The following is a 12,415-nucleotide window of genomic DNA, read 5'->3' as shown; positions in this document are numbered from 1 at the left end:
GCTTCGCGACTCACTAGAGCATTACTAGGTATGATCACGTGGAGGCGCTAGGTAGGAGCTTGGGATGGCTAGAGCTACATTGGACGCTCCTCATTTGCCTTCCCCATTTTATACACGGATCAATTTGCACTATTGATTAGTTCATAAACTCATTCAACATGTCTGGACGCGACAAAAAGACTGGTTCGAGTCGTGTTGATCTCGAGTTGCCTGTAGGCCGTATTACCATTTGATGCGAAAGCGAAATTACGCCAACCGCGTTAGTGCAGCAGTTGCCGTCTTGCCGCTTGTACCGCTGCACTATGGTCCAGAAAGCGATTTTAGACGGACAAAAATGATTGCGCCTAAACGGGATAATTTAGCTCAATGAAGTCTTCGGCAACTTTTTGAATAAAAATATAATGCATCTTTTGAAGGGGTCGTCCAATATTTAGATAATACCGTAACAGCAATTCAAGTAACAATTTTTCAAATAAGTTTGTTTTCGAGTTTTTATTTTCAAAACATTAAAGATGAATTAATTTCACATAACTTTTCTGAACATATCAAATTTCTAACTCTTATGTATTTTCAGCAGTGGAACTTTGTTTATGGACGACCCGTAAAATCATATTTCCTCTTATAACTCATTTATCTCAACAGGCAGCTCAATATGATATTCTACAAAATTTATTATACGTTAGAGAGGAATATTTCTGCAGAAGACTATTGTGCTTTATCTTTATGAGTTAATAAGATATAGCCGATTTCAGGTTAAAAACAGGCTAATTTTACTTAATCATAACTCGGAAAGTGGCAAACGAATCTTGATGAAACTTTGGAGATTTAATATACACATATGCATAAAGTTTTTAGCAAAAAATGGTGAGGGTGTTATTTTTTTAAAAAAAGATAAAATTCTTTGAATTTTATGATTTACTGTAGCTAAAGTTGTAAGCGCTGGTAACAACAAGTAAAGCTTGCTTCATTTGGAATTGGAACAAACTTTTGCTCATATTGTGGCGCTCTTGGTGGACAGATTTGGAAGCTCTTGGCGCCCACGTTTTGACGCAAAACGACTATTTTTAGTAAACAAATAACATAGAAACCGAAAGAAGGGAAAAAATTGTGCCCATTTATTTTGAAAATCCATTGTGGTCTGCATTTAGGCTAGCTAATCAGCTGAAATTGCCCAGAAATACCGTATGGCGCGTTATCAAACGGTATAAGGAAACATTGACGACGATTCGGAAGCCTCAAACTGATAATCGGAGTGAAATTGTCGACCAGAAACTGCGTGGTACGATTTTGTAGACCATCAAGAGGAATCCCAATCTGACGGGCCGTGATTTGGCCAGAAAATTCAGTGCTGCCCATAGTACCGTGAGGAGAATTCGACTCCGGGAAGGAATCAAGTCGTATCAAGCTAACAAACAACCAAACCGAACCATAAAACAGAATAGTGTGGCCAAAATCCATGCTCAAAAACTATACGACTGGGTGCTAACCAAGTTCGACGGGTGTCTTCTGATGGACGATGAAACCTATGTCAAGGCTGACTTCGGGCAAATGCCAGGTCAAAAATTTTACTTGGCAACGGCTCGGGGGGATATTCCAAGCAAATTTAAGTTTGTTTTTGCCGACTAATTTGCTCGAAAATTTATAATTTGGCTGGGCATTTGCAGCTGTGGCAGAAAAAACGAAAGCTTTCGTTACAAATAAGACAATGACGTCGAAACTGTACCAAAACGAGTGTCTCCGGAAACGAATTTTGCCGTTCATTCGATCCTACCACCATGCCGTGATGTTTTGACCGGATTTGGCAAACTGTCATTACAGTAAAGTCGTTCAAGAATGGTATGCATGTACGGAAATACATGCAATTGTCTATATTCCAGTACTATCAGAAGCAAGCTTTAGGACTCTGAGTTCATTGCCCAAGATGGTGTAATGCCGTATATTGAAATCGTTTTATGTCAAAAAAACCATGTCTCCATGTGTTCCACACACAGCACTCTGCCCAATAAATAACTTTTATGTGACAAACACATATCTTTTATGCGAACGGCAAAAATTTACACACACTATTCACATACTAATAATTTTATATGTACTTCTGGCCGGATTTGGTTAATATGTGACACATAGAAATCATGTGTAATTTCATATGGAAATTTACCATTAACTACGTGCAGAATATTTTGATATAGCGCTATCAAAATTTGTCATTGAAAAGTTGAATTTTAATTCCTAAAACAAGGAGCACGTGTTAAGCTGGTTCAATAGTCGATAATTAAGTATAATCAAGCAAATTTTACCGCCACTGCTAAGCATTTCCATGTATGTTAATCAGTCCTTATCAGAGATGCCAACATTTGTCATTGAAGATATAAATAGACATTTTCGAATTCGAAAGTCACAGTAAACACCTTTCAGATACAAAAATTCATCTGATAATAGGGTACGGGAGGGTATTTCCAGCCCATATTAAGCGGTAGCCTGAACAATATTCAGGAATTATGTTGAAACTATATTTAGACAAGATTTTTATACCAGTTGATAGAATAATATTTACTGAATATCGGCATGTATTTTGGTCTTAATAAAACGCTACTGAATTTGAGTTATAGTCGCGAGAAATGATGAAGTCGCTGCGGCTAAATTGAGCCCATTTTCTATAGTGGTGTCTGTGTTTTTTAAATCCGACCGGCCGAAATAGCCTGCACAGGGATTAGCGATTGCTGTTGGTTTTTTCAGCTTAATTACGTGCCAGTGGAAAAACAGTGGTTTTGATGTTCATTGAACAAAATTTAGCAAATTATTTACATTTTTATGAAAATAGTTACATTAAAGCTTATGAGTGCTACATTCGTTTCAGTATTGTTATATAGCGGCAAAGTTTTTTTTTGGGAAAGCGCAGCAAAAAAAGATAGTATATGCCGAATTTAGTAGCGTGCTGGGAATATCCTCCCGTACCCTATATGTATAGTATGTATAGCTGTTTTCTTTGGCACGTTTCTGGTTTCTTAAAATTCCAACTTATTTTGAAGATTTGTGTTTCAATTGATTGTAGATATGCCTATGAATCTTCTGCAATACAGTAAATTGTAGATTTCTGTTGCAAGCTTTTGAGTAATTGCAAAATATTAGGGATTGTTGAATCAAAATACTTTCTTTGGAGTGTTGGCGGTACGTGGGTTGGTCGAACGTTAGCTAGTGCCAATTTGATTGGGCCACTTAAACTAACGTTAGTTGTACGTCTACCGTGCGGTCGAGTCTTGTACTCAATCTGATTATTTTCTATACCCTTTGCTATGGGTTTCGTTATATGCTAAAACTACAGCTCTAATTTTACTTTTCATTCATTACTACTATCGTCAGATTGTGATTTTATTTTACAACCCCTTTTTGTAGCAGTGAGGAGTCGGCAAAGTTGGCGGCCAGACATATTTAATTACCCAGCTTTCACCTCGAATAAAAGGGTACCTTAGTTTACGCTTTTTAATTCTCAAAGCAAAGTCTCTACTGCTTTATCGTGGTCTTTAAAATAATCTTTTGATGTCGAAATGACTAAGGGTAGGAAAATAAATTCAAGCATAATACAGACAAATTTTATTCAGATTTCGATCCTAAATACGTTCGCAATTATGTCATAATTGATGAAACACTAGAAGCAGCTTAGAGATTCTTGTAGATAAATTTGGTTTGGTTTGTTGAATATGACAGAATGACGAAGTAATTTTAAAACCCAAATGACTCGTATCTATCAAGATGTTGAGCCGAAATAATTAACTCCTTCTTTCAAGTACGCGATAATGATGTGGGTGTGCTTTATAATGTCACTTCCTAGAATTATCCACCCTGTTTGCGGAGTAGTCGTGACATTTTGACAGGATTTTAGCCGCAACGCACAGTGGTCCGGTTTCGAAAAAGTGCGGACATTAGCAAAAGGGTCTAAAATGCGTAATTTTTCAAGTATTGTGTCTTCGGAGAAGTTTAATAATAAAATATAGCGCATCTTTCTGTACAACTAGGGTGATCATGAATTCACCTATTAGGGTGATACGAACTTTTGTTTTTTAAAATAAGGGGCCATCCATAAAGTACGTCACGCTTATAGGGGGAGGGGGGGTTGACGTAATCGTGACGATTTGTGACGTATGGGGGAGGGGGGATATGAAGTTAAGTGACGTCACATTAAAAAAAATTTAAATGGAAAATTTATTCGGGGAACTATAATTTAGCGTTCATTTTGAGACACAACTATTGAAGGCTTCTATAAAATTATCGTACTGATGGATTTTAGAGACAAATAGTTAAATTTTTTAAATGACCAATTTTATTTTCAACATATATGTGAGAACAGGACTCATTTATTCTTCCAGTATGAACACTCCATTAAGGCTTTACAGAATATTCTGTGCACCACTGAAGAGCTCTTTGAGTACCGTCCTGCCTAAAAGATTTTTGCAACCGCAAATAGCAGTCGCACAAACTCCTGAGGGGCTATGGGAACTACCAGAGACCAATGGCAATGTTTCCCCTTGATATTCGTGCCGAATTCAATCCATGAGAACATGAATATGAAGATGAATATATGGTACTACCACCTGCCTTAGCAGAACATGCGTTCATAGCAATGAGCCTATCATGTCAAAAAGAGTTGAACATATTCAACTATTGGTCATGCTTCTCAACTCTTGTACGAAGGGCCAAAAGGGAATTGGTCGATAAGCAACATCACTTTCACGTACCAGGGATTTAGAGAATCTCCTTCCAAGGGCTAAGTCGCCTGAGTCAATCGTTGAATAAACCGTCTTAATACAGAATGACTCCAGCAGGTGGGGAGAAGAGCCCGCTCATTATCCACGATGTGTTGTTAATCGGGCCAAGATTAACCCTAGAAAGTTGACTGTTTCACTCTCCCTAGGCCCACCGCTTCAAACAAGTGCTCTGATGGTCCCTCCCTCTTCCCGATTCTAGTTTATTTATGAAATGTGGTATATATGGGTAAAAATAGAACAATCTCACCAGCAGTCCTTCGAATGGAATAAAGATGCGTCTTTTTAGTTTCCATAAGTGCTTCTAATAATTAATTTAATTTTTGCTTCTGGTATCCAATATCCATGTGCAGTATTAACACTCGTATTGGCCAAAGTTTTCACTATATAGCAGGAAATGCTTCATAAGTTTGAAACCCCAATTTTAAAACTCAATCCATGAGAACCTAAACTCATACCGAAGTTCCAAGGCGGTTTTAGGGTTCTTCCGTATAGTATAACCTATAGACTCACTCGAAAACTCCCTGAAGGATAGAGTTTGTGCCACTTCCGGATTACACAAAAACAAATAAAATCCTCCATTAAAGTTTTTCCGCGTGTTGCTGCAAGACGTCAGCAGGAAGTCCTGATTCTTTGAACTAGATCAGACGAAGTGGATAAATGTAAATGACGTGGCACGTGGATATGCGCGAAATATTAATTGACGACACATCAGCGACTTTTGAAGCATATCCGATCACAGCAATTGGCGATCATCTTCAAAATCCGCGAATCGATGACTTATAAGCTCAAAAAAAACTGATCAAATTTATTTGTTATTTGATGAAATGATTGAAATCATAGCATAAAATAAAAAGGTTAGCATGTATATTTAATTTTTTTGTTGTGACGGAGGGAGGGGTGTTGCCGTGACGTGATGTACTTTCTCAGGGGGGGTCATGAATGTGTGACAAAATGTGACAAGGGGGGCTTGATTTTGGTCAAAATTTGCGTGACGTACTAAATGGGTGTCGCCTAAGGCTTATACAAATTTAAAAAAAAGTTTATGTCCTGGTCTTAAAATATTGTTGGTGGGGGGGGGGGGGTCAAAAAAAAAATAATAACGTCAAACCTTCAATAACTAAACAAAAGAGAAGAAACCAGCGTTTATTTATCCATATTATTAAAAATTTAATACAAACATTTTGTACAGTACTTAAATTTCAGTTCAAACCACGGTTCCTGGTAGAGATGAACCAGTTTGATATTAGTGGAGTGCCATAGGATCACCTTCTGGAGCCACAAACCTATAACTTCATTTGAATTTTGCTTTGAACTTGCGTGTCAGTCGGTTAGTTATCTTGTTTTTTTTTTTTTTGAATAATCCAAATCCGTGTCGTTTACTAGTTTCGAACTCGGTAACCACGAAAGAGTATCGCAATCTAATCATAGTGTGAAAATGGGAGTTTAGGTCCTACAACTTTTTTACTCGGAATGCTGTGCTACCTACTTGTTTTAAGAAAACATGTCTCTGAAACTATTTACGTTTGAAACCGCTTATTTCTTGGTCGGTTTTAGTCATGAATACCAGGCCATTCCTCAGCTGATGCTTGTTCTCCAACAATAACGTGTTTACTTTTGTAAATGCAAACCGTTTCGAAAGTTTCAAGTTTCGAACAGTTCAGTGACGTCCTTTCTGCATGCATCTAATGCATGATTAAAAAAATTGTATCTTTGAGTTTTACGTTCCCAACATTTAGAATTAGGGTATGTACTTGGACTACGGAATAAAACGACCAATCGTAGCCCTGAAAGCACCGATAGCTGATATTCCGGAGCATCTAATTTGTCGTATTTCTATTTTTGTCTTATCTAATACCTGTGACCGGAAAAAATAGTCCCACTGCAATTCGGAAATCTCCGTCAAAAGCGGTACCGAATTTCACTCATATATTACCCGAGCAAGAATTGACAACAAAAGTATATCAAAATTATTACATATTCTGCTGTTGATATCAACTAGAAAACATGTTTTGTTACCAACTCAAAATGGCACTTATGATGTATCAGACTTTGCTATCATTTTGCTTTCATTTTTATTGAAAGAAAATGTGTTGGCAGATTCTATATATGGTGTAAATAAACCTTCAATATTTAAATTAATCTATTTTCACTTAAATTTTTTTCTAGTAAAATGGTTGGTTCAAATTATATGATGATAGCAAAATGATGATGATATGATAGTAAAATGATAACTAATTCTGCTTTCCTATTAATATTGAGTGACAGCAAGATTAGTATTCCGTTTGATATTTTTGATAGCAAAAGTAGTATTCAATTTAATTTCACGGCGTGGAATTTTTGCAATCAATTTTGATATTTTAACCGCTAAGCCGACCAAAATGAAATCACACCGAGTATTCAAAATTCGTTACATCAAGATATCAAATTTTGTTTTCAATTTGCTCTAAAACCCTACTCGGGTACTCATATATTGTTTAATTGACCCAACCTAATTCGGTTCATTTAAAACAAGTTAGATTAAAATGGAACGAAATTTAAAGCAAACGGAGCCAAAAGTCTGATTGCAAGCACCCCAATTTTGGTGGTCGGGAACTTAAAAGACAAGCAAAATAGTCGCCTGTGAACCAGAAAGCTTAGTTGGCGAAAGAAAGTTGATCAAGAATAACGGGATAACTGCTTTAACTTTGCACATATTGGATAATTTAGAGATGTAAACTCGTCGAACTGTTAAAAATCTGCTTATCACTAAAGAATGCAACATTTATTTATATAATCTATTTATATAACAGGTTTATGTCTGTACCGAAAACTAGGTCTCTGACAGGTCGTCATGTTTTCGGTAACTAAAACAGGTCCCTGACAGGACGTCATGCTTTCGTAGCAATGGGTTGTATTTTCAGTCACCTCACTGGTCGACTGCTGAACTGCTTGATTGCTCAACTGGTTGATTAGACTGCTCGACTGGACTGGTCGAGTAGATTGCTCGATTTAATTGCTCGACTGGACTGCTTAACTGAACTGCTCGATTGAACTGTTCGATTCGACTGCTCGAAGCTCGACTCAACTGCTTGATTGGACAGATCGATTTGACAGCTTGACTGAACAGCTTGATTTAACTGCTTGAGTGGACTACTCGACTTAACTACTCGATTCGACTGCTTGACACATTTGCTTGACTTACTACTCGGTCCGACTGCTCGACTTAACTGCACGCTTGAACTGCTCGACTGGACTGCTTGACTGGACAGCATGATTCATCTGCTCGACTCAACTGTTCGATTCGACGCTCGACTCAACTGCTCGATTCAACTGCTTGATTCCACTGCTCGATTGGACTACTCGATTCAACTGCTCGAATCGACTGCTAGAATGAACTGCTTTACTCAACTACTCGATTGGACTATTCGAATCGGCTGCTCGACTCAATTGCTCAACCCGATTGCTCGACTCAACTGACAGCTTGTTTCTACAGCTCGACTCAACTGCTTGACTTAACTGTTTGATTCCACAGCTCGACTGAACTACTCGACTGGACTACTCGACTTAACTGCTCGATTAAACTGCTCGACACGACTGCTCGACTGAACTGCTCGGCTGGACTGCCTGAACAGCTTAGTTTAACTGCTCGACTCAACTGCTTGACTGGATTACTCGACTCATCTGCTCGAATAAACTATTCGACTGAACTACTCGACTCAACTGCTCGACTTGACTGCTCGAATGAACTGCTCGATACAACTGTTTGACTTAACTGCTTGACTCAAGTGCTCGACTAGACTACTCGATCCAACTGTTCGACTTAACTGCGCGATTCAACTGCTCGACTGGATTATTCGACTCATCTGCTCGAATAAACTATTCGACTGAACTACTCGACTCAACTGCTCGACTTGACTGCTCGAATGAACTGCTCGATACAACTGTTTGACTTAACTGCTTGACTCAAGTGCTCGACTAGACTACTCGATCCAACTGCTCGACTCAAGCGCTCGACTAGACTCCTCGGTTCAACTGCTCGACTCAACTGCTCGACCGGACTGCTTGACTGAACAGCTTGATTTAACTACTCGACCCAACTGCTCAACTCGATTGCTTGATTCGACTGCTCGACTCGCCTGCTTAACTCGATTGCTATTCGCGATATCATATGGTCGGTGTTAAATCAGACCGGACCAAGTCGTAAAATTTTTAAAAAAGGAGTTAATAATAGCAAACAATTAAGAATTTTCTAAGAAACATTTTACTCTAATCAGACTACATAAATGTTGCAAACAGCTAGAGTTAGAAGATGATTTCGAATGCAGTAAACTTTGAATGCGTTTTTCTCGAAGTCCGAATTTTGCCACTCGGTTGTTTCAGTTTCCGGTTATTACTCCTTTAGGTACAATCTTAGAGTTATATTATGCAATATAGGAACTCAAAGAACTAATACAAAGATTAAACATCTTCGCCAATACTGGCCAATGGTATGTATCCGCAGTTTTTTTAATTCTGAACAGACATTTATATTTTCTGGATCGTAAGATTCGGGCTCAACTAGTAGTAATATAACACTTTATTTTTTGTGGCCCTTCACATTTCGAAAATTTTTGAAGGGGGGGGACATAATTTTTTTTCAAATTTGTATTTGTATGAGCCTAACTTTGCACACGATTTTTTTTGCTTATATTAAATATATTAAATATTTTTTTTTGCTTTCGAATATTCTACAAAGTTATTCAGCATATAAAATACACATTTTCTGTGAAGACTGTTTTTCACTAAGATGCATATATAATGAGTTATAAAAATATTTATCAAAAAATAACACATTTTTCAATTGATTTTTTTCTGAGATTCCTTTGGAGATCTCCTTATGAAAATATATTTTTTTCTATAGACAAAATATAGTGCTTTCACCTAATGGTTATCTGGTTTTCGTGAAGTTGTCCGAAATTGAGTAAAAAAACCCGATTTAATCCACCTAGTGGTGAAAGGAACCTTTGTTATACGGTCTTACTTGCTTTTTGAGATAGAAATCGACACGTCTTCGGAACATAATTCATCTATTGGTTAACGTTGCGTAATGCGTTGGTTTACATAAAAATTTTGAAAATTGAATAAGTTTACACAATTTGAACAGAATAGGAACACTTTTAAATTTTGATAAATGCTTTTTTCATGAAATTGCTGAGTAAGGATAAGTAAGTTGTTATTAATATGAGTAAGTGCAAATAAAAGTAAGTTGTAAAAGGAAATCTTATTCTTTAACATATACATTGCCTAGTAAAGGTCTAGTTTATAGGTTTTTGAACTATGCATAATTTCCTGTAATGCCATTCTATTTGATTCACATCAATAGAGTTTTCTTGAATAATTTTCATCAATTTTTATTAACCTTCTGTTACTCACGCTGTTGTATTTTGTACAACACGTGCAGGTTTTTCAACGCCATATTGTTATAAAGTTACAAATCGTTGTTTAACTAACGTATATTCTTCAATAAACTTATTCTAAGCAAAATGTCATAATTATTCAATGCATTAATAATTTAAATTGTTGGGAAAATAGATCAGCATAAACCGCCATCACAGAAACGAAGCAATCAGTATGCGAGGTGTACCGCAATTGACCCCAACTGGAATTTTCTCTCGTTTCTTCATATGGAAAAATGGTGTCTGTATGCAGCAAAACCATCAGCAAATGTAAAATCTTTAAAATGTATCCGTCTGCTGGTAGTCGAGTAATTCGTAGTCAAAATTAAGGTATTTTTTATAATCAAAGTTCTACAGTTTCTAAACAAGCAAACATAGAGGTATACTATGTTCAGCAAAGTTGTGTATTTTTATCCTTTGTACAACTTTGTAATACATGAGAAAATCATATAACAATTACAAAAAGAGCGAATATATAAAAACTGATTTTACAAATTCGTATACTATAAATAAGATTTTTCTATCTTAGCTGTAGAGATAAAAGGTTATTGTCTTTAGCAAAATTTCTTGTAATAATATGCTATATAACTTTGCAGAACACATTAATGTGTTAAATTCACACTGAAGAAAAATATTTTTTTTTATTTCACTTTTGGGGAAATTAATCAAAACTTAGATTCCACCAGACGATAGAGCTTTTAATTTCAAGAAACTCTTCTAAAGGTTCAATAAACCAAAAACCAAGTTTTCCTAGTCAAAACTCTAGTGCGCACGTTTTCTTTGATTTGGGGTTATTGAGCGCGCGAGTAACCGTGTTACAAAAGTTGGCGCGAGTGTTCGAGGGTTAATATCTTTTGACCGGTACAACCAATTCTTATGAAATTTTGCATATATATTCGTAGTGTCAAAACCTCTCGTTTGATATTAAAATAATTGAAATTAGGTAAATTATCTTGGTTAAAATCATTATAAATTATTGTTAATTTTGGTGTGGTGTATACGGTTGCTTATAACTTTCAAATTAAACGTCCAATCAAAAAATCATTCGATAGTGATCTATTAGGATATATTATCTTTCAAATGAGACTATTCGCGCGTAACTCGGTCTGGCCATCTCTGAGAAACAGGCGATAATTATTACCTTGTCAAAACAGGTTTTTTAAGCATAACTTTTAAACTACTTGTTTGTTTTCAATTAAAAATTCCTGAACAATTAAGCTTTAATAATGGCTTTCATTTGATACTAAGATCGTTGAAATCGGTCATGTAATTCTGGAGAAACCTGTGTCACGTATTTTTTACATTTTTGCTTATAACTTTTAAGCGAAACGTCGTATCACGAAACAACTCAATAGTGATCTACTAGACATTAATACCTTTCAAACAAAAGTAATAGCGAACGATTCGGTTCAGCCATCTCTGAGAAACAGGCGATAGAAAAAATCATTACATACATACACACACACACACACACACACACAGACATTGCTCAAATTGTCGAACCCTATCGGTTGGTATATGTGACTTGGCCCTCCGGGCCTCGGATCAATTTCGTGTTTTTCGACCAATTTTTAAACCTTTGTTATAGTATAACAAAGGTAAAAATTTCGAATAGCGCGAAATTTTTTTCAGGTTTTATAACTTATTAAATATGCGTCCTTGTGACAAACAGTTGGTAAACGGCCGGATAATGCGGAATATAGACCCCATAGTGGCCGTTAGCCTCTTATCCAGCAACTCCGATCCCGACCTCCTCGTGGTACCAGCCGGAATACGAGCAACCTTAGCGGAGATCGGGTAACCAACCCCGGTGGAAACTAAGGTCGTATACTAACCGGGAAGGAGGTAGTGAGTCTCGGCACTATAAGATGGCAGCCGCATCACGAGACTCGGTAGTGTTGCCCCAGTACGGCTACACACCTAAACAACACAAACTAACAACATTCAAGCATATTCGGAGCGGAATATTCGGCATCGACCTAGGCGACGGAATAAGGACGACGAATGGAGACTCGGGACTTGGAACTGCAGATTGCTAAATTTCGCAGGTTGCGAGCGGGTGCTGATTGAACAGCTGGAACCCCGCAAACTCGGCATAGTAGCTCTGCAGGAAATCTGTCGCAAACGAGAAGATCCGTGGCGGAAAGGCTCGGTTTTACCAGAGCGGTGGCACTACCAACGAACTGGGAACGGGCTTTGTAGTGCTGGGCGGAATGCAGGATCGGGTGATTGATTGGA

The sequence above is a fragment of the Sabethes cyaneus genome, chromosome 3, assembly GCF_943734655.1.
Source record: "Sabethes cyaneus chromosome 3, idSabCyanKW18_F2, whole genome shotgun sequence".
Lineage (NCBI taxonomy): Eukaryota > Metazoa > Arthropoda > Insecta > Diptera > Culicidae > Sabethes > Sabethes cyaneus.
This window is presented reverse-complemented; position numbering follows the sequence as displayed.